This window comes from Ixodes scapularis, unplaced genomic scaffold (genome assembly GCF_016920785.2).
Source record: "Ixodes scapularis isolate PalLabHiFi unplaced genomic scaffold, ASM1692078v2 PGA_scaffold3__209_contigs__length_174095766, whole genome shotgun sequence".
Taxonomy (NCBI): domain Eukaryota; kingdom Metazoa; phylum Arthropoda; class Arachnida; order Ixodida; family Ixodidae; genus Ixodes; species Ixodes scapularis.
Genome location: NW_024609868.1, coordinates 7,977,413 through 8,005,231, shown reverse-complemented (window position 1 = coordinate 8,005,231; position 27,819 = coordinate 7,977,413). Strand labels below are relative to the sequence as shown.

At 46.1% G+C, this 27,819-nt stretch overlaps 1 protein-coding gene and 1 pseudogene across 4 annotated transcripts in view; one reads left to right on the top strand and one right to left on the bottom strand.

Moving 5' to 3' along the window:
• Positions 1–27,819, top strand: part of LOC8039276 (discoidin domain-containing receptor 2) — a 171,678-nt gene that overhangs the window by 33,725 nt on the left and 110,134 nt on the right. The gene's annotated exons all lie outside the window — the stretch shown is intronic.
• On the bottom strand, positions 22,772–23,474 carry LOC115322211 (annotated as a pseudogene).

The following is a 27,819-nucleotide window of genomic DNA, read 5'->3' as shown; positions in this document are numbered from 1 at the left end:
TATTTTTTTTTTAACTTTTATTTCTAGCGTAAACGTTTTTTGTTTGCGTGTCAATTCAATTTTCCGTCCCAAGTCCCGAGACTCGCTCACGCAGACAAGAAAACAAAGCATCCGAAGCAACACGACACGGAACGAGCATAGAAATCAAGAACTGAAAAATCGCTGTCGCTGCGGTACCTCGGAGCTGGATGCAACGCTGCTGCAGGTGAAAGATAGAAACGACCGCAGCAACACGCGTTCGTGGCGGCTCTTCCCCCCCAAGTTTCAAAAGTCGTGGGGGATCGCGCACACTTTCTCCTGGAACGCGGAAACGCTTGCCTCGTCACGTTCGTCGGCGCTAATGAAAGGCCTCGTTAAGCGAAGACGCATCTCTGGGCGCGCTATTGACACGCCATCGATTCAGCGGGCGCAGAAACAAGAATCATTCGCTCCCCGGGGCCCGCGGGGCAAGAGCACCGTGTGCGCGCGCGTGCTCGAGAAACCTTTCAAATGTGAAGTGTGGCGAAATGGAGAGGACTCAGATGCTGCAATCGATGAAAGGTTTTTTTTTTCTTCTTCGTTTTCTATGTGTCTACAGTTGCATTTTTCTGTGTGTGTTTGCGGTTCTCTTAGAGAGACGGTGGAGTCGTCTCCTATAATCGTCACTTCAGTTATTACGACTAGCTTGCTGTCGGTAACCGATTCATTTCCTCGGCGTGACGCTGGTTCTAGGTGTTCGTGCTGCGTTATTATAGGTTGAATCGGTGCGGTGGCAGTGAACGGCGTGCACTGTATGCGCTCTACAAATAAATATATGTTTTCGCGTGTCGCGAAGGAGGAAGCTTTTTAAATGGAAGTGTTGAATGCTGCACAGGCAATGATGTTCGTAGTAACAGAGTCGGGGAAAAAAAGAGGAGAATTAAATGTGTGGTGGCGGTGTCATCAAAATGGGTTTTTATAAATTGAAAAGAATATGTTCATTCTGTTTTTTTTTTTATTTTTTACATTATAACTAAAAAAAAAAAACTCGCTACATCGTTGTCGTTTTTTTTCATGTTTTTGGTGTCATCTTGTTTACTATCGTGCCGCTGAAAATATGTTCGAGGTTTAAAAAAATAACGACTGTGTTGGTCTTTCGAACTCAGCTTGCTGAATGCTGTGTTCGTCGTGTATCTTCGTTTTTTTTTTTTTTTTTACATTGACGGCCAGTTCAATTGACTTTTGCTTTAATATCGCATCCCTTCTCATTCTATCCTCCTCTTCCTCCCTCTATATTTTTTATTTGTATTTGTCTCGCCCTCTCTCTTTCTCTCTCTGTTTCTCTATCTTTATTTCGCTCTCTCTTACTTTCGCTTTCTCTAAAGAAAACTCAAAACGCAACATATAGCCATGCGCTTCTCTCGTCGCGACTTTTTCCGCCTGAATTTTCGTTGTTGGAAACATAACTCAAAGATATGGGAAGCGAGAAAACCGTAGGGAGTTTATTTGCTTTCGCTCTTCACAATGGTAGCCAGTCAAGACGTGAGAACATAAATGTAAAAGGACGCCCAAAACCAGACGATGGAAGCGAAACCTCGCGGTTCAGCCTCCGCGTTCCCCTCCTAATGAGTTGTCGCGGAGGGCACAAAAGAAGCGTCGCGAGTGTCGTCACGGTGTCGATACGCCTATGCCTCCCCCCCCCCCCCCCCCCCCACACACACACACTCACACATACACTCACACACACACACACGCACGCGCGCACGTCGTTTCTCTTGATCTCCACATTTTGAAAAAGCCGTGTCAATCTACCGAGAGTGGAATCGAAACCATATTTCAAAAACGGTTAGATGAGCTCGGACCACGCCTAGACGACGTGCCCGACCTGACTGTTTGACGAACCTCTTGATGAGTCCTTTTTGCGTATATGCATACTGCAGCGCAAAATATACTTGTTTGCGCACTCGATCGAAACAGTTCGCTGCTACAGTTCGTGCTTTGTCACCAGATGTAACGTTTTTGCCTGTCCATATCTCGAAAATGTCTTTTACATGCGATGAGTACTGCGAACCTACACGATTAGCTCTGAGCAGGTGACACCTTTCATGATAACTATATATACATACATACATATATATATATATATATATATATATATATATATATATATATATATATATATATATATATATATATTTTAATACCTTTTTTAATTTTTTATTTGTTCATATCTGCTCGTATAAAAACCCCTGCTTCTATTCTATGATTCGTTACAAAAGCTAACGTACAAGTCACCGGGAAATCTGTTCTTCATATGAAGCGCGGCTACGAGTTCAGGGAGAAAACCTGGTTCGCGACATTCAAGATGCGAACGAATGGTTCGGTGACTTATACTTAACGTAAGAAAACGTAGGGGAATAGTGAAGCGTAAACCAGCCAAATGAACGTGCCTTTACACGCAAATACGCCCGAGAATGACGCAACCATTGTAAGCGACTTTCTATAGAATAACTTAAGTTATAAGTCACTTTCGTTTAAACAAAAACCCCCAAAAACGACCTAAACAAAAGTACGTTTTTTGTCATGCAAGAATCCTCCACTGCAGTTACTGCATCACAGTGAAATATCCGCACGTATAAGAACATCTCACAATTTCGGAAGCAACTTTTGCATCCTTCCAAACTTTCCGGCGAACAATTCCATATCGACACCTCGGAGTTTCTCAGATAATACAAAGTTACTTTTGTCCAAGACCAAAATAGAAACAAATCTGAACATTATATAAATTCTGCTTCTCGTTCGCTACAGATCCCTCGAGGAATCCCTCGAAACATCCTCCCAGGTCGTCGCATTCACGCTCATCCTCTTTCTTCTACGGGGCGGAAACCCCCGTCGCGCTCGTGCAGCCAAAGCGCGTATAGATCCAGGCACGCCAATCTCGCGTCCGTGAGCGGCCTCCGCGAGAAGATGGAGGACGCATCGTCGCGTATACAAGAAGCGCGATGACACGAATTTCAAGCAGAGCCGACGGCTTTCACACGAAATTCAGAGCTCGTCCCTGTATAGAAGAGTCCCAAGTCCTCCCCCTCGTGTAGTATGTATACACACACAGATGGGTGTTAGGTTTACCACTCCGTCTTGTCGGCGACCCTTCCTCAAAGCCTGTTCCCACCGCACACACCTACATATGTACCCTTCTTGTCACCATACGACGACGGACCGCTGAGCACCCTACAAGCCATTTAAACCAATCCAGTGTCATGCGAGTACCACGTGACCGTCCCGAGAGGGCGCAGCAATGCGCGGGACGCCAAGTCACGTGGTATAGTTCGTGACTCTGGATTGGCTGGGACGGCTTCTATCATCCGCTGCGGTTAGTCGTACGGTGAAACGGAGTACGGTATAAACAATCCAACGGCTGTAAACAACAACAACAAAAAAATATATATACATTTTTTTTCTTTTAGTGCTATACGCATTGCTGCTATTGAATAAAAGGGCCAGAGAGCCGATTTGCTCATCGTTGTATTTTACAGCAGTGCTGGGTTCCTCTTCCGTGTTTAGACCGTGTCCGTGAGTCGTAGTACGTTGTTGCCTCCGTTTGAATTTTAATGGCGCTCGTGGTTTGGGGTCGGATGCTTTCGTGCTCGGGGATTTTCCGGGATTAATGGGAGCCTGGTGGCGCGAGGCGCGTTGGGATTAACCGAGGCTGCCGGACGATAAATATACTTCACCGGGTACCCCGCTGTGACGGAACTGTAAATTTGGAGCGGAGAGGCGACTTGGGACATGTTTTCCTGCTCTATGTGTTCCTGAACTCCTAACTCTTCTTTTCTGTCTGTGTGTATGTGTGTTTGTGTGAATGTATGTGCGTTTTTTAACGCGTATGGTACCGGATATTTTTTTTTGTAGAAATAGATTTGCTGAAACAAATAAAGCCGCGTGCATAAAGTTAAAGTCGGGGCCAGGACACGTCGTGAATATTAATTTTAGGCGCACTTATTTTTATTATGCTTTCATTTCGTTAACTAAAGCTCTTGTGCGTTCAGAGCCTTCTTCAGAAAAGTTGTCTCTTGCAGGAGGTTAGTTTCTTCACATTAAACACCCGCTTTGGTGTGAAGCCCACCCTGTGTAATACAGCAACTATATCTTTCCTTCCATTCACGATTAAGCACCTCTACTGACGATCTAAGACAGGAAAACAAACTATCGTCGAGGCGTGCCGGACTTTTGACCTTGATCAAACTTTCGGGGGTCTCACCTCATTCAGCTGTTCTCATGTTTAGATTTCGCGTGCCACTTAATCTTCGCTTTATTTCTGCATCTCTTTAAATTCAACCTTTCTTTTAAATCACCGTGCAGCGTTACCCCCTCCCCTATCATAAAAAAAAAGTTCTGATTTATGCATGTACGATGTAGATAAAAAGCCACCACCCAAATCGCAAAATAGAAATCACAACCGCCTTTCTAAAATGACAAAAAAAAAAAAATCGCGAGCTGTGATAGCTGCGTAAGCGCGCCTGCTTGCTCTCTTCTCTCTCTTTTTATATCAAAAGGAAAGAATTTCTCCACCGCGCCCAAAAATGCCCGTCGGATCGGCGCAGCCCGGCGCCTTTCCCGAAGCGTCCATCTCTTTCCCAGCTCTTTATTATTCCCTCGGAGACGGTCCGGACCGCGTTTACGACATCGGCGGCCATCTATAGAGATGTTGGCCGGACAAGTAATGCACTCACCCTTGACCGCGTCGCCGAATGCCTCCTCCCGTGTCAGCGGCAGAACCATAAAGTAGTCCTCGCAGCCCGCTCTTCGGAGGAAAAGCTCCGCCTCCGCGAGACCTCGACAACCTCAATCGCAGTCCATCTAGATCACGTCGGGGAGAAGATTGAGGCTATGCCCTTGTATGCCGCGACAACCTGTGTACACTGATTCGCGAGCACTTTTGGGTGGTGTTGGTATGTGTAGCTACCGAGAAGAGCGTGCGTTCAAAACGGGAGATGGAGGACACGGGAAGCGGCAGCTGTTGGTGCTGGGAAGCCGTCATGGCATTCCAAGGACGAACGGCCGGCACGAGGTGTCCCTATATCTTTCAAAGAGGTGCCCTTTTCTGCGGTGTTTTCGGTATTCCTGTTTGATCGGGAACCCCGTCGGTGAGATCCAGCCGTGCGATGCTGTGGTAGTTATTTTGTTGTTTCTCTTCTTGTTCGGCGTAATATATATATATAGTTTTTTTTTTTTTACTTTTAAGTTGAGTGGAAGATGCATATCTCCCGTCGTGGTACGGAAAGTTACTTCTATTTGCAGGGAAATTAGTCGGATTCGGATAAAGGGTTTATGGCGACCGGTTCCCCTTTTTTATCAACGTAATGAATCGATGTCAGATTGAAATGAATGTCGTCGCTTGGTCAGCGTATGTGCTCTCTGGAAACGTGCAGCATTAGTCACGGGTTCGACTGCGGCATATCTTGACTATCAAGAATGATGCGAGTCAACTTACCACAAACCTCTCTCGGAGATACATGGCTTCCTTAGACTTTCCCCTTCATTTTCATAGTTGACAAGTGAGGTAAAAAAAGAAAAGGTGCGTTCAGATTAAGGCGAGCCAGGAATATAGGTAGTCTATAGATTGTCACGAAATATCTTAATCTTAGGACGTAACTTTGTCGCGTTGCTTATTGGATGAATGTATTTAAACAAACGCGGCGTTCTATTTGTCCGACAAGTACGACGCAAAAATAAGACCAAACGATTCGCATTGCGTGAGAACCAGAAAAAGGCAAATTCTTCCTGCCATGTGGCACTCTACGGAAAATTTTAGGGTCTTGTGTCCCCTACGAAATAAATATCGGTGAAGCAGTTTAACAGAGCATGTTTTCATTGTACGATATTGGTTGTAGAAGATCTCAGTGCGCTTCGAAGCGCAGTGCGGTAGTGTTGTGAACAGCAGAGGCACCCGGGAGCTCACCTGTTAGGTGAGCTTTGTTCCTTTGGAAGCGGATACAAGAAAAGCGAACTCTAAAGCTGCGTGCTCGGGTCCGCAGCTGCGACTGGTGTTCCCAAAGCACGAGTGCTCGTACAGCTGAGACGCGATGAAATACAAGAGGCTCGGGCTTGTGACCTTGGGAGTTATAGTCACTGACAGAAATTGAACGGCAGGGATGTTTTTTGGTGTTCCCGCCTCCATCGCAAGCTTGGGCGCGCCTCGTGAGAGTTGAAAGTGCGCGCGCTGCCGATGCACTACGGAAGGCAGCAAGTGCGTGGAGTTCGCGCGTTTGTGAGAGACGCCGTTCTTATCCTGTCAGTATTGGCGACGAGCGCGACCGAAAGCGTCGCTGTGGTCGGCCTTCCACGATTGGCCGAACGCTGACTTATGACGTCGGAAAGGGTATATCATCGACGGAAATAATGAAAGACCTTTAATTTTGACGGTGTTGGCGGTGTTCCTTTGAGAGCGCAATGATTTCAAGCTTCCACCATGCTATTTACAAACACCATCGAACTTGTTGTTTGCAAGGTAATGACGTCACAAGGGGGAACCGTAGGAGGGCGCCACCATAACTTCTCGCCGCTAATAGTTCCAGGGCATTGAACAGTGGGCGGCACAGACAGCTATTTGTCAGCACCGGTGGTGGCCGAAAGGGGTACCTTTGGGTAGGCCACGGCAATGTTCTACAGGTTAAAATTCACGCTTACAACTACCGCCAAACATTGTTATGGAAACCACGTGCCACGAGCGGGTGCTCCGCCGCCATTCGCTTCCAAGGGCCGCTCATTTTAGTGCTGCGCCGCCATTTGCTTTGAAGGGCCGCTCGGGACACTTGGTCTCGTGCATTGACGCGTTTCACGCTTCTTGCAAGACAAACGCAAACACATCGAGGGGCTTTTGGCCACGGCACTGAGCAATTGGGCACGTGCGCCACGTCACAATTCGGCGGTGCACTCAAGCGTTCGAGCTCAAGATCGGGTCTGATAAACCGATTTCCACAGCCTGCTTTGCTACGCTGCTTCAATGCATCGAAGAAACATTAGTCCGCATAAGAATGCGCTACCTGTCGAACTAAACTCCAATGCCCAATCGGTGTATTTCACGTTAGGATGAGACCAAGTATAAATCCTTTCAAACGCCCGGCGGCACGTAGTACAGCTTTAAAAAAGCGAGTCTATTAGCACGATCCCTCGTGCTGGTCGGGAAGGACTCGGATCGAATGGAGGCCGGCGGCGCTGTCTTGAAACGGGAAGCGACGAGCGGTCGTGGGCCCCAATTGGCCCAAGGCCCGTCCTTCCGTGCCGCACGATATCAGGGGGAAGCGGTGCGCCCGTGTTTGGCGTGATTTACGCGGATTCCGGCTGTCCCGGAGGTGCACGACCGCGTCCTGACGGCTTAATTGCAGTCACGCCCTGCCCGGGCCGCGACGTCCTCCCCGCCGCGGAAGGCCCGGGCTTTACACGGTATTTCACTCGCCGTGATTACACGGACGAAAAAAATGAAATACATTACTGGTCATTCTCCCCAATGGTACCACAGAAAGTATTATTTTGTGAATCGTGTCGGTGTTGAACTCAATTGTTTGAATAAAGGTATCTTCAAAATCTACTTCTAGGTATCATCGCAGTTTACCGTGCCATATGGAACGCAAAAACTGAATTAAGGAACAAAATGCTTAGTGAGATGAGATTTCCCTGCCAAACTACGAAACGGTTCCATTCGCCCAAATTCCGGGTGTATTGAAACATCCGAATCCTTAACGCGGTTCGTCAATTGCTTATGATCACGAACTTGTTCGGCTTCGGAAACCACAAACTTTAACCGATCTTTTTTTTTTATCTTTTGAACGACATTGGGAAATGCTAGAGGCTACGAACGATACGTTAGGGAAGAGAAAAGGCACCTGGAAATTTTCTTCCGTTTGCTATGGTCAGCGACCGGTTTTGGCTGCGCCGAAGAAGGGAGATGAAAATTGGGGAGCTTCAGGCTTTTAGATAGGACGATATTGATATTAATTTCGAGACCTCAGTAGCCAAATATCACCGATGGGAGAGCCAATCAACCATCAAATCTAGTCATTTAAGAAACAAGGTTCGTTGGGCGCCGCACGTTTCACTCTCACTCTCGGTTGTGTGTCATGAGAGACGTTCCCGAGTTTCCGCTGTGCAGCTGCTGAATCATTGGTGTTTCTAGCTCATGAACAGCATTACGTTTGAGAAGGTACTGCACATCACGCGCCCAAAGACAAAATGAAAACAATGTAAATCCAAAATGAGAGGCAGAATTTGTTTGAGGCTATTACTCCGTCCTAATGAGCTCTCGATCGCTTCTTGCCCGAGATTACAACACTTAAAACGAACAAAAAAAAGACTAGTCTACAACTTGGCATTTTGGGGTGACTCTCGTTTTCCTCTCACGAGTAAAAGTGAGACATCAAACGGGACTAAAAAAAAAACATTCGCTTACAAGTTGTGAGAACTCGGTGAGAAAGTCATATACCTGCTTTACTGCCCCCATTCTTGACCGTCTAAAAGCGAAAACGTAAGAAAAAAAAATAAAGACGTAAGCGCCCGCAGTGGGGACTTTTGCCCGCTATCAACCTCTTCCGATCTGCCAAACTGTCCGAAAAGAGTGAGCGCTGATGGACCCCAGGCTAGAGCGACGGTCGTTCGCCGGTCGCGTCTTTATCAGCCATTCGACTCGGACATCCATCCTGCCGGACAGTCTGCGGTTATAAAGATGGAAAGCCCCCCACGAAAGCGGTTGCCACGCAGTCACCCCGAAAAGGACACGACTAGGCGCACAATGAAGCAGCGGGGCACGAGTTTAGGACCCACCCGAAGAAGTAAAAATCGCCGCAGGGGTCTGCGAGTCCGGCAGAAAACGAAGCATTTGTAAGAAAAACGGGTGGCGGCGGTGGACTCATTGTATTTTGTCGTGTGGATGGGTGGCACATGTACCTGTGAAAGTGTCTTTTTTTTTTCTGCGTGATGTCGTGTTTTTTTTTGGAGGGACCTGCGTGTTGGGTTGCACAGGTGATAAATGCAGAAAAGTATTTGGGGAAATAGGACTTTACAAAACAAAAACAAAACAAAAAACAAAAAAAAATGCTACTATTGACCCCGAAGATTTGGGGCGAACTTCGTGTACCTGGTGAAGAGTGAAACCACGGGAATAATAGACTGGAGGGGTTTTGCTTGCTGTACGACGCCGTCCTTTTCAGTGTATTGCGTAAAATTTCTTCCTCCAAAAAACAGAGTCAAGATGGACGGCTGAATCTAAAATACGCTGCCCGCCTTGAGAGTGGAATAGAAAGTGGAAACAGGAGATAACCATATTCTTTCCCTGATCTCGTAGCTGTGAAATTATTGAAGGGGTTCGTTTAATTTAATATACTGTGTTAAGAAGAAATCACATATTTATGCGTGCTTAGGACTTCCGCTTGCATTGCTCAGAAAGCTGCGCAAAGACTTCCGCTTGCATTGCTCAGAAATCTTTAACCTAACGCGCACTGGGGCTGCTTTTAGAGGTTCTTAAATATTCCACTTCCCTTTAACAAATATAGCTATTTTTAGGGAGTGTCATTCGATTCAAAATTACGAAACCATAAATACCAAGACGTTTTAATATATACATAACTTCAGAGATGGCGGCTGCATCAAAGAAGACGAGCCCTACGGCCCAACATGTATGCGATACGAAGAAACTAACATTCCAGAACTGACGACGGAATAAGTTGATCACGATAACCGCTGCAACGTGGAGTTGATGCTCAAGCCGTGCACTCCGGAAGAGAGCTGGAGGCACCGCACGCGAACTATAAGACCTCATTGCCATCGCAAATTACGCTAAGAAATAATATTGTGTCGGGCGCTCCATCACCGCCGAAACGTTAATGCTGATCGCACATAGGAGTGCATTTTAATATACACAAATAATAAACCATAGTTACGTGTGGAAGATAAACATCTAAGTAGTCACTTCAGCTGCACATCCATCAAAAATGTGCGTGATAGCACATGCTTCTCCCTGGTCCGAAAATACATAGTTTCTTCCCCCCTCTAAGCTTAATAACCAACACGCTCCATCGATGTTGCCTCATCAAGCAGGCGATGCACTCGAGTCAAGAACGCTGCAGCATAAAATGAAATTTGCTTTTCTTTGTGATGAATGCCGCGTAGAAGATGGAAAGGGGCCTGCGCCCGCCCACCCGCGGCCCGTCACATGCACTACAGGTGATCGACTCGCAATCAGAGTTGCCCTGGCACGAGCACAAGCGGGTCTGACGCAGTGTGTCGCGTCGAATTAGGCGCCCGCTCTCCCCAACACGTCTATTGGATTACCGATGCGAGCGAGATTAACGCCTCCACGGGGCAGATCCCCCGCGCAGATATCGTGGCCGGCAATCCTCGCCGAACAACGCCCGGGGAAGCCTACGTCGGGTCCGACAAAACCCCCGGCGCGCTCTTCGGCCTCACCTGCTCAATTCGTTATTTATCGCGAGCGAGAGAAATGTGGTCTTTGAGAAAAAGATCGGAGGTGGGCGTACGTGCTGCTTGCCACGAACGCGGGCATGGCGGAGCCAATCGGCGATTGCCGTTTTAGTTTATGCGACTCTAACGTATCGGGTGAGCGTGGCACCGTAATGTTTTATTTATTTACTTATAAATACGACTAACCTCCTTTGGGAGGACGTGGCAGGATAGGTTTGCGTACGTGTACGTCACAGAACGTTGTACAAAAGTAATTGTAATGAAATCTTGTAAATATTCAATAATAATACAGCAACTCATCAAGAACAATAATACAATAAAAAATTATGGTCAACTTTTCACAGATAACCTCCTGTGCTTTCAAGAATAGATCGACTGAAGACGGAATTGACAAGCACTTCACAAACACTGCTCCCATTCCTTAACCGTCCGTTTGAATGTGTGCATGTGTGACGTAGAGTTGAATAAATATATGTTAATATTGTGAATACACTAATTAGAACATTGGACACTAACGACTTGTTTCTTTGACCTAAATATTGCAGTTATTTTATGAAAGAGAGCATTTCGCGGTAAGCGCTTATTTGGTTTGTCTGCAAATTCGACGTCAGAGGTGGGAGATACAAAATGTTTTGTACAAACTCTATTTCCCTTGTTCAATTCACCGTCTTATATTTGAACTTGCGTCTCTGACAATTTAAAACAAAAAGAAACGTTTTTTTTTCTTTCACGAGACTTCATTTTTTTTATTATTATGTCAATAACTTATAAATCCCGCACAACCTAGTCATCGTCATTCCTAACACTGTAACTCTAACATGTTTCCTAATATTTCTTTCTTCTTATCCTTGGCATCTGGCCCGCAACGCAAATACACAAAATAAAATCGACTCCACGGAACCCCCTCTACTGACTAGTGATATTTCACAAAGCCGAACTAAATTGCGACAGGTCACCCTTGCTAAAAATGAAAAAATAAATAAAAAAGTTGTTACTGCATACTTTACTAATCGTTCTCCGGTTACATAGTTAACAAATACACAGAAGCCTTTTCGCTAATACTAAAACCAAACAAATTGGGGTCCAGCAATATTTTGTGCTCTGCAAGAAACATTAGGTACCTAGCGATATGCTGTAACTTCGAGGTTAGCGATATTCTATCATTTGATATATTTTTGTTGTGTATACCACGAAACTATTGACGTAGCTCTTGACAGGCCGTGATTAATCGCTCGTCCTTTGTCTCCCAGATTTTTCTTTCAAGGTTGTCTCTTTTTCCGCTGCTACGCGCGGCTTTTCCCTAATTATGCTCGATAGGGCAGTTATAACCTGGAAATTTCGGAGGACAAAAAAAGATATTTAGGCGATCGATTTGCGTAACTTTAATACAAGTCAAAACTTAGTAGAGATTACTTTTTTCTGAATTCCTCACGCCGGTGTTATGGGAAACTCGAGTTCACCAAATGACCCATATTGTGTTGGTATTACTTTCTCTAGACAATTTTCACAGTTGGCTACAATGTTCCATAACGCAATCTGATAGAGTAACTAGCTGATGCCTATGACTGCGCGTCACATTAAGTAGAGTTACTGGTTTTCGGCGTTGATTTGTTACACGGAGCCGACTGCAAAATATGCGTAATGATTGTAACCGATTATCAAGTGTTAGCAATCTGTATTTCACGCAACAAGAACTGCAACCCGTTTTTTTAACATCTTTTTTTATGCAAGCAGCGGTGCACAAAAGCGAGTAAATGTGATATGACGTGAACATTAACAATGTGTTTTGTTAGTTTGCTTTACCCTTTTTTATCTTATAACTTTGCGAAAACGGAGTTACCAGGAGCGGTGGCAACATTCCGATAAGCTCTGCTGCAGTGCTGAAGAAGATATCAGGAATAAATATATGACATACACCGGCATATCCTTATTTTGTTCCCCTGACGCGTCAAAACATGTTTAGCCGCGCAATTATTGGTATCTTATTTTTGTAGATGATGTCGCAAATTAGAAACCCTAGCTCCTCTATGCTTGCGTATCACGCAGATGGCGGACAAAGTTTATGATATGTTCCTCGGTGGGGCCTGTTCACACCTACCGCAGCGCTGCTTGCTGCCGTCTTGGATAGAAACATACACCCATTTTATACGGAAAATCCGTGACGTCTCGGCTCTCGAATAGAATATATCTGCGGACAGGTCCTTCGTGTCAGAATACATCTAGCCATCTTTAACATATCCAACCTAAAAAACATGTCGCATAATTCATAATTAAGTATAAAAACGCAGATGCTCACAGGGACAAATAGGCAACACATTCAAGATCACCACTTAACGTTGATTTGCGTGATGCGATTTGCCTTGCGAATTTGCAGTTGCGACGTCGCTCGTACGTGCGGCAAGAAATGCGTAGTGGAGGCCGCGGTGCTCCCTGCCGCCGCTGCAAAATCGTTAGCGAAATTGCACCACGTGTATCAGGCCTTCTCGCTCCACCTAGATTCACGCAATCGTCATAAACAACGCACGTTACTTTGTTATCATATACGGCGAAAGGAGCCGCCGTAATACAGATGGCGAAATCTATTAGACAAATCCAGTCAGGCCACGGTTAACCTCGAACCAAGATTGAAGAGAACATATCACGAGGCACGTGCGTCCCTCGCCATCTGCGCTCCGAATATAAAATCAGAAGCCGAAAAAGACAAAAACGCGGCGGCTCAGTCGAACGTAAAATGAGACCAGACGGTAAAGAATGCCCTCGACAGAAGTCTGCCCGGGGAGAGCACCAGACTCCGTATAGCCCAGGCTAGCGACGGGGTGGGGCTCTACACACGCTCGCAGGACCAGCCGACCACCTCCCCTCTAATCATCTGACCCTGCTCTCTCCGCGTGAGCATGGATTTGAGCGTGATCCTGTAGCGAACGATAGGCCTACGATTGGTCCAACGAGCACTTAGCTTCTATCACACTGTCGGCTTAGCGGGTAGAACGAAGCGTACAGTCTACCACGAAGATTCGGGTTGGGTTTCCGAGCAGACGGAAATGCAGAGTCTCGAAACCTCGTCGTGCGACGAGGGTGGTCCGCCGGCGGTCGGCAGAAGGCCAGGCGATCGACCGTGGCGGCCGAGAGGGCTGCGCGAGGCGCGGGTCGCTCCGTTTAGGACCCATTTCCATACGGACGCTCCACTTTAAGGCGACCATGTTTGCTTTCACATTGTGATGGACCGCAGCCGATGCTACGAGCCGTCCCAGCCAATGCGGCGCTGAGGACGCATCACGTGACAACGCTCGCGTCGCTGTTCCCATCCCAAAAAGGTCACGTGACACACACATACGCACGTCATTGGAGTGGCTCCGATTTCTGGTGGCGTACTCTCCGGGTTATCATAAAGTGAAACGAAGTACAACTCGGCGGGGCGAGAGGACCACGTCGCACACGGGGAACTCGAAACCGATTCGGGATGTTGCTGTGTGTATGTGTGTATGAGTGTGTGCGTGATCTTCCCCGCCTGCGTATGTATGTACGTGTGTGTGTGTGTATTCGTTGTGTGAGTCCTGCGTTCGTGTGTGCGCGTATGTGTGGGAAGCGTGCGGGCCGCGTTTGGGGACGACAGATGGCTGGGTCAGATTACGATGTCTACGAGCCCGTAGCATGAGACGCAAGGAGTTATATTTGAGTCAACCCGTTACCTGAACGGTTGCAATTGTTTCGGGTGATTCGTGTGTTTTTCTTTTTCGTTTCCTTTTAGAATGAAAACAAAGAAAGATCTCGTTTTAACTGCGTTTGATTTGTCTGCACGCACGCGGTAGTGTTGGAATGGTAATATGATGGAGGGATACCTACAATCGCATTAACTGACGTTGAACGTGCTCAATACGCCGTCTAACAGGCAAGGTTTTAAAAGTCTTTTCGAACATACACCCGCCGTCAATAACTCCTCATCGCCTCGCGCAGGAATGCACTGGAAAAGTCTCCTTGACAACATAAGCCTTCTTTTCTGACCCTGCTGCATTTCGAGCTACTATCTTAAATTTCTCGAGTGCTCCATATTTGAAATTGCTCTTGATGTTCTTACATAAATGGTGTTTTATAGTTTACATAATACCTGGATTTTCGTCGCCGGTGGCGCTGTTCTCTCAAGTGTATTATAATGTATGAATTCCGTTATGTTTGTGCTAAAATTGTTTGTAGCTGGAAGAACGAGAGGCCCTCCGTTCTTTGTGTGTGCTTTTACGAGTGTATATACTGTACCATGAATAAATTCCCCTCTTGTAATACACAGAAATGTACATGTTAGGTGTTTTCAATGATTAAATAAATACATTTTGAGTACGTCAAACCGATATACAGCTTGCGGCGAATATTGAGTTGTTTTACGGCTTCTTGTAACGAATTGGATATTTCCCGTTAGGTAAAGTAAGTATGAGCTCAGGAATTAAAAATGCCAGTCCATTTGTTTCACGCCAATCACCTAGCAGCGTGAGCAACGAACGAAGGGTCCATGTTGGCGAGGCAGCTAAAAACGTACAGTTCCTCGTTGGGATGTAAAGGAAACAACAACAAAAAAGTGACTAAGTTTGACAGGTAAGCAAAGCAAACCCATGAGATTCGCAAGTGTCAGACCCAATTTTACGCTACATTTTGAGCGGCTATATTGTCGATTTGGACTTTCACTGGCCTTTGTCTCTTTTTGAAGCATAGCCGGAAGCATGAAAATCTATCATTGAAACGAAACATCTTCTAAGCGCCTGCCCTATCGGAACATTTAATGTTTACGCAGAACGACCAGGAAAATGTAATTCTTGCAATCGTCCACCCTTTCTTTGTCTCGGCTGCGAATAATTTCAAGACTTACGCCTCATGCTATGCCGCTCCTACCTTAGCTGTATTTAAAGCTTTTTCTTTTTCTTTTTTAAAGCCAAAGCGCGGGAGTTGAGTTCTTCAGACTGTTTCGTTTGCGCGAGCGCTCGCAAAAAAAAAATATTTCCTAAAGCCATGTGTTCGTATGTCCGTCCCTGCCTGAAGGCTACACAAAACCTTTAGGATGAGCTGAAATCACGGAAACTCTCGCAAGTTTATTTGGCTAAGTAAAATTCAAGTACGTTATGGCTTTGACCTCATTGCCAACTCCTGTCCTGACGTTCGCCGGCGTATCTCGGGCCTCTGGCAACAAATAGGCATGTTATTGACGTTCGGGCGGCATAATTAGGTGTTCCGTCAATACGCTCGATCGTTTTACTACAACACTGAAATCGACCCTACTCGGAAACACTGTTCAGAAAACTTCGTGCACATCCACCTTGTCCTCATCGATCTCGGCTTTGACATGAGCTTAATTAGTACGCGCACTTCCCCTAAGCTATAGATTTGTTCCGAAAGTCAGAGCTGTTCATCGTGTTCCAGCGAAACTCCTCTGCCACGGTTTGTAACTCCAGGAATAATTTTTATGCCATTTTGGATACTCTGTTTGCTCTGTAGAAGAAGAAAAAAAACGCGTTACTGCTTCGTTAGTTTTGTTGTGGGGGAAGAGCTGTCATGATAAATTATGCGTAGCAGAACGAAGCCTCTGGAATGCGAACGTGCTTTTAACGAAACCGGATTATGAAGGCCAAGGTCCGAGTATTATAACATCTGCACTTTCAGATACTTTTTTGAATATACACTCTAAAAAAAGTCTGTGCGGTTTGCATTGCTTGTTTTGCATTGTTTGAATTGAGTTGTGACAACTCAGACTCCGTTTTTTGGGATAAACATATGTTTCGGCATCGTCATTCCTCCGTGAGTTGCCGTGATTGGCTCTCCGAGCGCTGTGCGTCAAAGTATACGCACAGACTTTTTTTAGAGTGGTACCTTTCAAATATTGTGCTATTTTTATATATTTCTACTTTTCCCTTTCATTGTTTTTTTTATATATACATTTGTTCTGCGACATTTACATTCCACGTTTCTTCACCTGTTTTTCTTTGATTGTCGCCTTCCCCACTATCAATCCATTAATTGTTCAGGAAGGTCCACCTTATTGTCTAATGGTCATTCACTGTATGAAAACCACATAAAATAATTGGAAGCTATTGTGTATCCAAGTGCTCCACAGTTTGGAGAAAAAACAAATGCTCAAGGCACCTGCGAAACGGCTTTTTGCGGAACGCAAGTTCGTCTGCTTCTTGCACAGGAATTGCTATGATGTCAAAACGCCGAGCTCTTATTGGTTGATCGAAAAAAGTGAAAGCCGTTTACAACTTCCTGTAACGCCGAATTGGAGCGCAGCTCTTGAGGAGGAGGAGTGGAGGGTATATTCCTCCTCCTCCCTCGTGATCATGCCTGCTAGTCCTCCTCCCCTCCTGCTCCCCCTCCCTCTCATTTACCACCTTTACCGGGCGGGGGAGGAGGGGGGAGGAGGAGGAGCGGAGGGGGAGGAGGAGGAGGGGGAGGGCCGACGCCAACGCCGCACAGGCTGGAAACGGGTCATGTGACCCCCTCCCCCCGAGGTCACGTGACCCGCCCGGACCATACTACACAATGAGGGGAGGAGGAGGAGAAGGAGGGGGGGAGGATGAGGGGGAGGAGGATGGGGAGGAGGAGGGGGAGGAGGAGGAGGAGAGGGAGGGGCGTGGTTACGCCGACGCCGACGGCGACGCCAACGGCGATGCCGACGCCGCTCAGGCTGGAAACGGGCCCCTAAGAGCTGCGCTCTAAAAAAAATAGTGGGTAGACCTCAAGGCATCTAGCGTTGAGGTCTACCCACTATCCTTTTAATCAAACCCAATCAGAGCTCGGCGTTGTTCTGACGTCACGACAACCCCTATGCAAGAAGCAGACGACTTGCAAACTCTTCAAGAGACACTGGAAACCTACAACCGTTGGGTCAAAATAACACAAGGCAGCATTTCGAGGTGCGAAAAAAAGAAAATCCTCATCGTCTCCAGCTGGGACCTCGTATATCTCCCACGAACAGGGACCCACCGTCATGTCTGGAATTCAAACGCACAGAGTCTGCGCGAGCCACGTTGTTACTCCCCCACCAACCACATCATACTGCCGACGGGGGATTTCTGTCCCTCCGAGTAAGCAAGTTTGGAAAAGCGAAAGCGTGGTGGTGATAGACTAATGTTTTCTTTTTTTTTTCGTTTCTTCCTACATTGAAAGAGGAGACTCTGGGTGAGGCGAAAGAGACGATCTATGGGGGAGCCGAGGGCCGTCCTGCTAGCAGCGTCCCCTTCGCTGACCTCTTGTGTCGCTCCGGAGGGAGTGGGGTCTTTGTTGATCGTGAAGCATGCGGGGTCGCGGTGTCAGGGGGGCCAATTTTTGGGGTGGGAAACAGCTTATTCCGCAGTGTTGGCGAAAAAACGTGAAAGAGCTTGTTTTCTGTTTTTTTTATGTTAGTATGCGACGTCAATAGAGTTGTTTGCTCGATGTAGTTCCAAGCATCTTATTCTCTCTCTGCAGCCAATCAGATCGCTTTATTTAAGAATGCCGAAGAACAAATCGTAAAGCTCGAAGACAATGAGGCACTCCACGTGTTTGCCTGTCAGTGACTGGACACGATGACGATACATCTCCTAGCAAATAACACGTAAGAATAATGGCGTCAAGGCAGCACGTAGCCAGGAAGGGGGGGGGGGGGGATGGGGCCCGGCGCCCCCCCCTTCCCCTCCTCCCCCCGAAATCTTCCATTTTTCTGGGACCTCCTCTCCCCCCTCCCCCTTATACAGCATTCTGTCATAGGTGCCCCCCCCCCCTCCCCCCCCCCCCCCCCCCCCCGAAACACAATCCTGGCTACGTGCCTGCGTCAAGCAATAATGAAAAAGATGTCTCTGTGATGTTTTCTATTCCTACCCTTTCGATATGAGGGTTGCTTCATTTTCTCGCTAATTTCTTCCCGAGTAACACAGCCGGACGCCACTCGCGATCCATCCGATCGCCGGCTCTTCGAGAATCCCTGCCGTGAAGCACGAAACATGAAATGGAAAACGCGCGTACACCGCCTCCAACGAAGCAAAAACCGTCGCCTTGTTTAAGCAAAAAAAAAAAAAAAAAAAAAAAAGACCGGCATACAACTGTCGTATATTTTGACACTGCCCATGCCGACGCGTTCCTATCTCGAGCGGCTTTCACTTGTTACTCCCAACGTCTCCAAACATTTTTATTGCCGCTCTGCGAGTCTCCGCCGCCGCACCTCGTACAGAACCCCGAAAACAGCGGACGATTTCTGACGTGCAATTTTTTTTTTCTTCCTTTTTTGTTTGGTTTTGCTTTTAAGAAGAACCCGACGAGCGATGCCATATTTCAACAAGCCGGTTCTGCAGCCGCTATCAAATGTCGCTGCGAATAAAAAATAACACGCACGAGCTTTCACTGTGCTTCTCTCTCTCTCTCTCATCCTCCCTCTCCGCTCTTCCTTTTGAATGAGTGGCACTGTAACTGAATACGGGGCAAGCATCGCTGCTAGTATCCCTTTCTTCAGCCCCTTCGAGCTGCACCCTCCGCCGCGCACACGCAGCATTCCCAGGCACAGACTTTCTTTGATCTTTTCGACTTGGTCAGAAAGCCATCGGACGTGCACCGGCATTGATTTCGCCATACAAAAGAGCGCTCGTACTTGACCGTATACGGTCAAGTACGAGCGCTGGTTTGTATGTCGTCGCTTCGATGGGAACGAGTTCCTTCTTGTGACCGGTACGTTGCTTGCGCCACAAGGACGACACCGCGAATAGGAAAAGAAGGACGCTATGTGTATCGAGTGAATAGCGAAACTATAGTCGTAACAATGGCTGTCCTTGGTTTCAAGCGCCCGCGGCAGCGAGCGTCCGGTATGATTCCCATCGGAATTGCTGAAGCGTAAGTCCGACTCACGCAGCGAGCAGAGCTCAGAAACGAGAAGAAAGACGTGCGTGCGTGCATTTTATAATATGTTATGTGCACCGATAGAGAATTTTGATTATTTTTTTTTTTTTTGACTCTGATAGAAAATTGTTTTCCACAATCGCTAATTCAATGCTCCGCAACGGGGGTTTTACTAATAAAAATAATAAAAATAATAGTAATATCGATCAATACTTACACTCCTTGTAACGCAACACCATCCTGCGGATGACAAGTGCATAAAAAAATCAAGATTGTTTTTTTTTTTGTTTTTTTTTTTTGCACAGCTTATTATAATTATGGTGTTCGAACTCTCCTTTTGGATGCTCTCAAGTCTAGCTCTACTATCTTAGTATTCCTTCCTTTCAAATGTATACTTCTTTCTTGTTCTTTATATTTTCAACGCGTTGGTATTCGCGGCCTCTTGCAACGTGTCCTTTGACTCAACTTGAATATGAGCCTCCTAAAAACATCGAAAGTATCAGCCGGTGTTTCGCTAAAATGCCCAGCTCTTCTGAACTGTCGCTTAGCGAAACGTCAGCTGGCGCCAAGGTAGAGGCCTTTATGAGGATTTTTTTAAGTGCTTCCTACCAGTTATGACGACTTTCTGGTTTTGTCCGGACATCTTTACGCTGGTGGCACTTAACAGACCTGCATGGCTGGTGGTTTCCGCGACGGCCAGTTTCCTCGTGATATTGTTATTCTAAATGAACTTCCATACACTCGTAGCTCCTATAGTAAGCGTTCCGGCTGTGCTTGGACGGAAGAAAGGTTGCCACGCGTGAGTGATGACCTCCGTCCGTAATGACCAGGGAAGTGGACGGGGCCTGGTCGAGCGGATGCAACTTTTTCTTCTGTCCCCAGCACGCCTTTCAGTAAAAACATTAATAATAAAAAAACAGCTACACTTTTATCTTACACCAGGCCGCTTTCGTGTTAGTCGAGACGACCTCTGAGATAATCAACAATCCATGGAATATTTGATGTCCATCATTCGTTTCATTACCTCGTTAGATGGGTTGATGTTCGTGTGTACTGGCTTGTATGCACCGACGCGACACTCGTTATGGCGAGGACGAGTCAAAATGCTCGTTATGCTGCAGACGAGACACACACATACAGACACACACAAGAAAAGGACACGTAGGTTAGTTCAATGAAAAACCTGCTAGATATGCGCGGCAATAGATGTTTTGCGTCTGTCCGAAGGAAGTATTTCGAGAAGCATATGAAATCTCGTTCTCGAGTGATTCCACACATTTGAACACAAATTCCTGGGGAACACCAAAGCATAATTTTTAGGGAATGCCTTCGCACTCTGTACGAAGCTGTTTTTTTTTTGTTTTGTTTTTTTAAAGAATTTTAGTTTTAATGTGTCGAACCAATAGAGCGAAATGTAGGATCTGCTTTTCGAAATATTTCATTCCGGCAGGCAATATCAAAGCAAGACATCGATTTCCGTGCATATGGAGCAGGCTTCTTATTCAACTAGCCTACGTGTACACTTTTTTTCTCCCGAATAGTACGCCACAACCAAATCACATACCATTTCTAAAATGGTCCCAGCGAAGGTTATAGACCCTGGAAACGTTTTGAACTAACTGAGCGAAATGGCTGAGTATTTCTTTCACGTGCCAACTATCCCTGCGCAGTGAAAATGATTGGCTTCGACGTGGTTCAGGAACTACACGAGCGGGTGTTGTTATAAAATTAAAATATCATAATACCGTCAATGATTTCCAGTGTACTGGCAGCAAAATGTGTGGTGTATTTGAGGGTGGTAGGGCCAAGCATCTTGTCTCTCTGTCCTCACGCATATTTGTGCGATAGAATTTAGAATATAAACGGACGTGCACTTTGCTACCCAGCTCACGAACACAACGTTTGCGCCTTTTTTGTCGTTTGATTAGTAAATGTAAGTCTTCAGCACCAAAGTTTACCACCTATGCCCGTGCTCTATACCTATACGCACATATACTTACGCTAGCAAATTCGATGACAACTCCCCGGCTGATTAAAAAAATAATAACAAACACCACCAATCTTTCATTTGCGCTCGATAACCGTGTTGAGCTTTGCATTTATTTATTTATTCAAATTCCCTTAAGGAGCCTCGTTTGAGGGCATTACACAAGGGGGGTACAATACACGAGAACATATAAAACAGTAACAACATCAGAAATGAATGCATGAGGTGTTGGAGGACAACGCGGCCAACGCCACGGGCAGAAGGTAAATATTCAAATTAGCTTGGGTACACAACCAGTAAGCACGAGGCAAGTGAAACACCACAATAAGAATTAACAGAGGTGAGAGCAAAGAGCGGTGCGAAAGGCGGTTGAATCCGCCTCGGTTACATTATGTAAGGGAGGTCGTTGCAGTCTATTATAGTAGGGGGGAAGAAGGAGGAGTTGCAGTAGGTTGTGCTGACTGAGATGGGGCGGGAAACGGGACACGGGAGATGTAGCCGCGAAGAGGATCGCCTGAGGGGAAGGTGGAGAGAGTCCCGAAACGCAGAAAGGTAGTGGGAAATCTTGTGAAAGAAGCCAAGGCGTGCTTTCTTGCTTCGGACGTTTAGTAAAGAAGGTTCATTTCGTTCTTGAGGGCGGATACATTAACTGACCGACCGTATGTCTTTAAACTAAACCTGGCAGCGCGTTTCTGAACTTCCTCGAGATGGTTTCATAAGGAAATTCGGTGAGGGCTCCAAATGGCCGCAGCATGTTCCCATTTGCGTCGAATGTACGTCTCATATGCCATTTTATGTACAAACCCGGAGGAAAGGGGGGGGGGGGGGGGGATTTAGGTTACGTCTTCAGTAGCCGAGACGACGAGACGCCTCAGCAGAGATAAGCTTGATATGAGCGTTCATGGTAAGATCGTTTGTTAGGGTCACACCGAGGTATCTATAAGATGGGGCGTCCTGTACGAAGTTATTTTCTAATTCGTACGCCTTGATATAGTGGAAAATGGCGGGGGGTGATGTCGTGAGGTCCTCCAGAAGATGCCAGTTTCAAGTTATCAATGAACTTGGCTATTCAACCACTTGAGATATCAACATAATCCTTTGACTGGCACAAGGATGATGGTAATAAAGAGACGTCGGCGTCTTTTTCTGTGAACATAAACGAAAAAGAGTTGTTTAACACTGTGGCACAGCTTGTTTCAGATATTGGGAATCCATCTTCATTCGTTAGTTGGATAGAGGAGAGATATTTAGGAGAGATTATCTTTCAGAATTTTTTACTATTGTTACGCAGGATACTTGAAAGGTCCTCGAAAAATAACTTATGTTTAGTCAGACGAAGGTTTGGAGTGTAGGCGTTAAGACACGAAAAGTAGTCGTGCCGGACAGCATCGCTGTTTAGACGCCTTGCACTTATACAATCGGTTCTTTTTGTTGTTGAGATACCTTAATACTTTGTTGTACCATGTGTTGCAGCCGTCGCCTTGTATATGGACCTGTGGGTACAAATAGGTCTACGAAGTTATTTAACTCGTTTTTGTAAAGTAACCAATTTTGTTCCACAGTCTTAGAGTACAAGCTAGTAGTATATAAGGGTAGATATGCAGAAAGATCGCTGTTTATTGCGTCGAAGTTGGCTTTGGAGTAGTCCTTAATAGTTTTGAGGTAGGATTTCTATTAAGGAAGGGTAAGGATAACTCCATAGTCAGCAAATTATGGTCGCTAAAACCATTCGTTTTACTGATGGATGTCACCAGATGGGGAGACGTCGTAAGAACACGATCAAGGAGGTTGTCTTCATGTGTAGGTTCCTGAACGACCTTGGTAAGATTATAATTTATGCATAGATCGAGAAAATCCCTGGCTTCATTGGACTCACGAGCTGTTCAACTACGCCAATCTATGTAAGGGAGGTTAAAGTCTCCAAGGACTAAGACATTTGATCTAGGGTACCGTTCGTTGATCTCAAGCAGGAAAAAATGAAGCTCGTTACAAAATATGGCGCTATTACCCGGGGGTCGGTAGCAGATCCCGAGAATTCTTTTTGTGCAGGACGATGTAATACAAACAAATGTTGCCTCAATATTGGAGCTGGTAGTAATATGAAATGACGAAATGCACTTGAGTCACGGGCGTGTCAATTCCGGAACCATGCGAGCACCATCTGCAGATTGCCTCCGATGAAACACGTCGATGGCTGCCATACGGTCATGCGGACGGATTCAATGAACCTTCTCGCCTCCTACGGCCGCGGGGCGGAGCGCGGCCGGGCTGTCGCCTAATTGTTAGGCTGCTGCTGCTGCTGCTGCGGAGGCGGCGGCAGCGGCAACCGCGCCAACGGCGATCGTGCTTTATAGCCGACTCCGCTCACGTCAAAGCTCGGCCAGTCCAGGGATTCGTGTCAGCGACCCTGTCGTCCCGCTCCGGCGACGGCGGAGGATTGAGACGACCGTCACGTTCCGCTCTCTGCCGGCCTGTCCGATCCAGTTAGAGGGACGGACGTCGCTCGGTGCCGGACCATCGGTGCCCTGAACGACGTTTTCAGAACTGGATGATTTATTTTTTTTTTGTCTTTTTCTCTCGATGTGTCGTACTTCCAGTTTAATTTTTTGGTTCATTTGTTGGGATGGCTAGATTGTTCTTATTGAATCACTCGCGTCACCACTTGTCTAATTAATTTTGAAAAAAGAAAAATATCACACGTGAGGTTGCAGTTTGATTCGGCAATCGATGAACTTTGCGGTCGACAATTTGAGTAACGTTAAAAAGTTTAAAAGTGAATGGTTCGAAGTATATTATTTTCCTGCGGTTTCTGTGTACCTTTCACGTTTGTGTACTTAATTTTGAAGTATTTTCTCGCCACGTGTTAAAAGGACGCTGACAGGGTATTTACGGTCGCCGAGGTTTTCATTTGAACATGACGTAAAAGAGCCCAACTATACCCCGAACAGAATTTAAGGCTCGAAATTCGTTTTCTTTCCGCCCGAATACAGCCGGTCGAGAATTGACCGGTTTCAGTTGCGCTCACTCTCTTTTTCCGAGGTCACATACTGTTCAGACTATGTCTACCAAATACATACCAAGTAGTAGGCCACCTAAGGCACGCACTTAATATTAAAATAAAAATGAACACGAATTCCATTTTTGTAGCCTCCGAAAAGCTGAAAATACATTGATAAAAAAGAAATGTTTTACAGATCACAGAAAGTACGTATACGCGTTATTCTCAATATGGCGACGTACCGCAGGATGGACGACACAATGGCGGTTCACGACGGATCCACGTTGTAACGGACGTAGCGCCGCTACTTTGGAATTGTCGTTCCTGGTATCGGCTAATCGATCTTCAAGCATACAGAACATCGAGCGGAAGGGATAGAAGTGCAAATCAATCACACGACAAAACGGTACACGGGAATTCGTCCTTTTCGTCATCTGCTTCACGCGCCGGAGAAGCGGAGAAAAACAAAAAAACATAACGCTGTCGGATGGAGAGTTCTGCCCACGACCTTCCGTGCTCGTGTTTCGGTTTCGGCTTCGAGCATTTGAAGTTTTTTTAGCTTTATTAAAAATATACTTGACTGTAGCCAAATATTGGATGGATAGTCTCCTGGCACCATTATAAATCGCATGAAAAAAATTTAAAAAAAGTTTGTTGATTTGAAAGAAGGGGGAGGGGGCAGTGTTTCTTTCAGAAAGAACGGCCGACAACCGTTTACAAAAAAAAAAAAATATAGAAGACGTTTTTTGGACAGCTACATTTAGCTTGTTGGACATGGCGGCTACGAAGTATGTAAAACCGTACTGAAATCTTCGGTGTGCTAGTTAGCTACGCATCCTGGTGAAATTAGCGCAAAAACAAGGAATAAAGAACTTAGACAGGATATAGCGCTATGTAAAACCCTTTATTTTTGCTGCCCCAAATTTTTACGAATTCGGCAGCGGGGTCATGTTTGCGACAATTAAATATTAAGTTCGCAAATTCTTAAAGCAGGAATTCACCTCTCTAGACAATAGAAATATTCGCCCCCTTCCCTCCGCTAAATTTCGCCAATTTTATAGGTCGTGAACATCGAGCAAATCAGGGGCTCATGAACATTAGGAGTCTTACAGTATAGTGAAGCTATCGCAGACGGACCTGCTCTCTAGTATCCATCCGTTACGTTAGCTTTTTCATAGCTCTCTAACTCGGAAACTCTCGCTCAACTAACATGTTCAACTTCGAACCATGAAACGCATGAGATCAGTGCTCACTTACCTACAAGTCCGACTACAGGACCTGCTAACAATGACGTCGCACGCAAAAGGTTTCACTTCGTAATTACAAAATTACATTGTTGTTGTTGTTGTTTTTCTTCTTTTTTCGCTACCGTAATTTGTCCTTGAAGCGTGTCCCTCGAGGGTTGGACGAAAGCGATAGCTTTATATTAGCTTCTAATCTGGCGTTCGCTCTTCCGTGAGTTTTACGGTGCTGTGAAGGATTCTTGAGAGAGAGTACATGGTCTTTCTTCGTACCTCATCGAGACTTGCGTACCAGCATGTGTCTACATTAACATCCAGTTCCACTGGCTGTTTATTACCCCGCGAGTGTGGAGCTCACGCGGACATATTTGAGGTTGCGCATATACTAATTTCATCACGTAATTTACAGCTTTTTTTCCTTAGTAGGCTCGTTTTACTGCACTCTAAAGTATATAGGTCCCTACCGATCACTCAGCTAGTCTAGGAAGAAACGCTAACGTGATATGATTTTTTTTCTTAACATGTCGTATTCCCTTTTCTTCGAATTTTTTGTTGTCTATCGACATCATTTCTTCAATGTCTCTTGCATCATGTGCGGTAGCTAACTCTCATGCTATGAACGCTTTTTTTTGGTTTCATTTTTTAGTGCCCGCCCTACTATACTACAGAGCCCCCTCACCTTTGCAAAAACTAAAGAAAGCTCAGCAACGAAGGCACTCCAGTGTACCGTATCTGCAGTCGCTGAGATTGATGCATTGTTCGCTGATTCTGATACAGAAAGAAACTAGGTCAGGGAGGAACTTTCATTTGTTCTGCCTTTATCGTAGACCTTTTACGACATTAAAACATTAGAAAAAGACCAGGAAGCTGTATGCACAAAACAACACACTAAAAAAAACAAGATCTGGAAATTCTTTTTTTTTTTAATTTTTATTCTGTGAGTGAGCATGATCTGATATACTTACACTTAACTATACGCTAGAAACAAACCGTAGAGCATAATTTCTCACTTCAGAGGAGAGGTATTTCTGAATTTGTAGATTTCGTTACATGGGAGGGCAGACTTTGATCATTGAATTGACTTATTTTAGTTATGTTTCGCCATATTTTTAGAAAAAAATGGGAATTCATTTCTTTATTGGTAGATTTCTTTACAGACGGCAGATTTCGATATTTGTGTTCACCAATTCAAGTTATATAAGTGATGCATTTTTTTAACATCGTGTTCGATTGACAAGAAAACGAAACACACCAATTTACTTTTAATCCTAGTCCTTCCGATCGTTCGCAACTCCGCGTGGGAGCACTCCGACAACGCGCAAGAAGCCAACCAGGGGCACAAGCAGATACATCAAGCGCACTCCTCATCCTTCATGCTCACACGATCGCCTCCTTCCCTCCCTCCGAAGCGGAGAACCCCTGGAGTCAACCCGGGTCAAGTCTCGACGACCGTCGCCGGCAGGCGGCGATGCTATTTTCATAAGGTCCCGCATATCGACACTCGTCGGGACGGATATGCGGCTCCCGGAATGTTTATACGCTCGACATGCCGCCGTCGGCTAGCCATTCCCCGTCGCGGCCGCGCCAGCGCTTCACTCTTCGACGCAGCGGCTCTATATTTGGAAGCCCGCCGCCTCCAATCCCTTTTCTAACCCCCCTCGTGATAGGGCGCAGTCGTTGCGACTCTCGTTTTCTTATTGTTATTGCTTCTTTTGGGGGACATTCGAGGTGGGGACAAAGTTTCCCGAGGATCTGCGGTGCTCGCCGCTTACGTTCAGGGTAGAGAAGCTCGATTAAAGAGAAAAAGCAACTCAAAGAATCAGAATTCAGTGGCGGATACCTTTTGCGAAAATTGGTTGCTCATGCCCACGCGTTTGCTTCCGCGTGTCCAAGTGGATAGCGGACGTAGGGGCTGAGGCAAGCCTTTAGAAGCTTCTTGTAGCTAGTTTTGCAGCTTGTAAACGCGGCCCATGAATCACGTGAGACCCTAATCCGGGCGGTTGCAAACACTCTGAAATCTAGGGGCACAAGTTCAGCGCGGTTTGCGGTCGCGAGTTCGCGCTCGGAGACGGGCGCGCGTCGAGTTTCGTTTTGTCTTCTTACATCAAGTTATGACGTGCCGTAAAACGATCCCTTGTTTTATGGCGTGTGCAGAAGGGGGTTTGGAATTTAGCAGTCGGTCGCCGCCCGCACTTTCCGGGTGGGTCGAATAACGTGTTTTATTTGTCACCCGCAATGTGTTTTAGAGTGTGAAAGAAAGGCGAGTGCGAGCAACTTGTTGTGCCGGTCGTTATCGCTGGACGGATGTTTGCGGC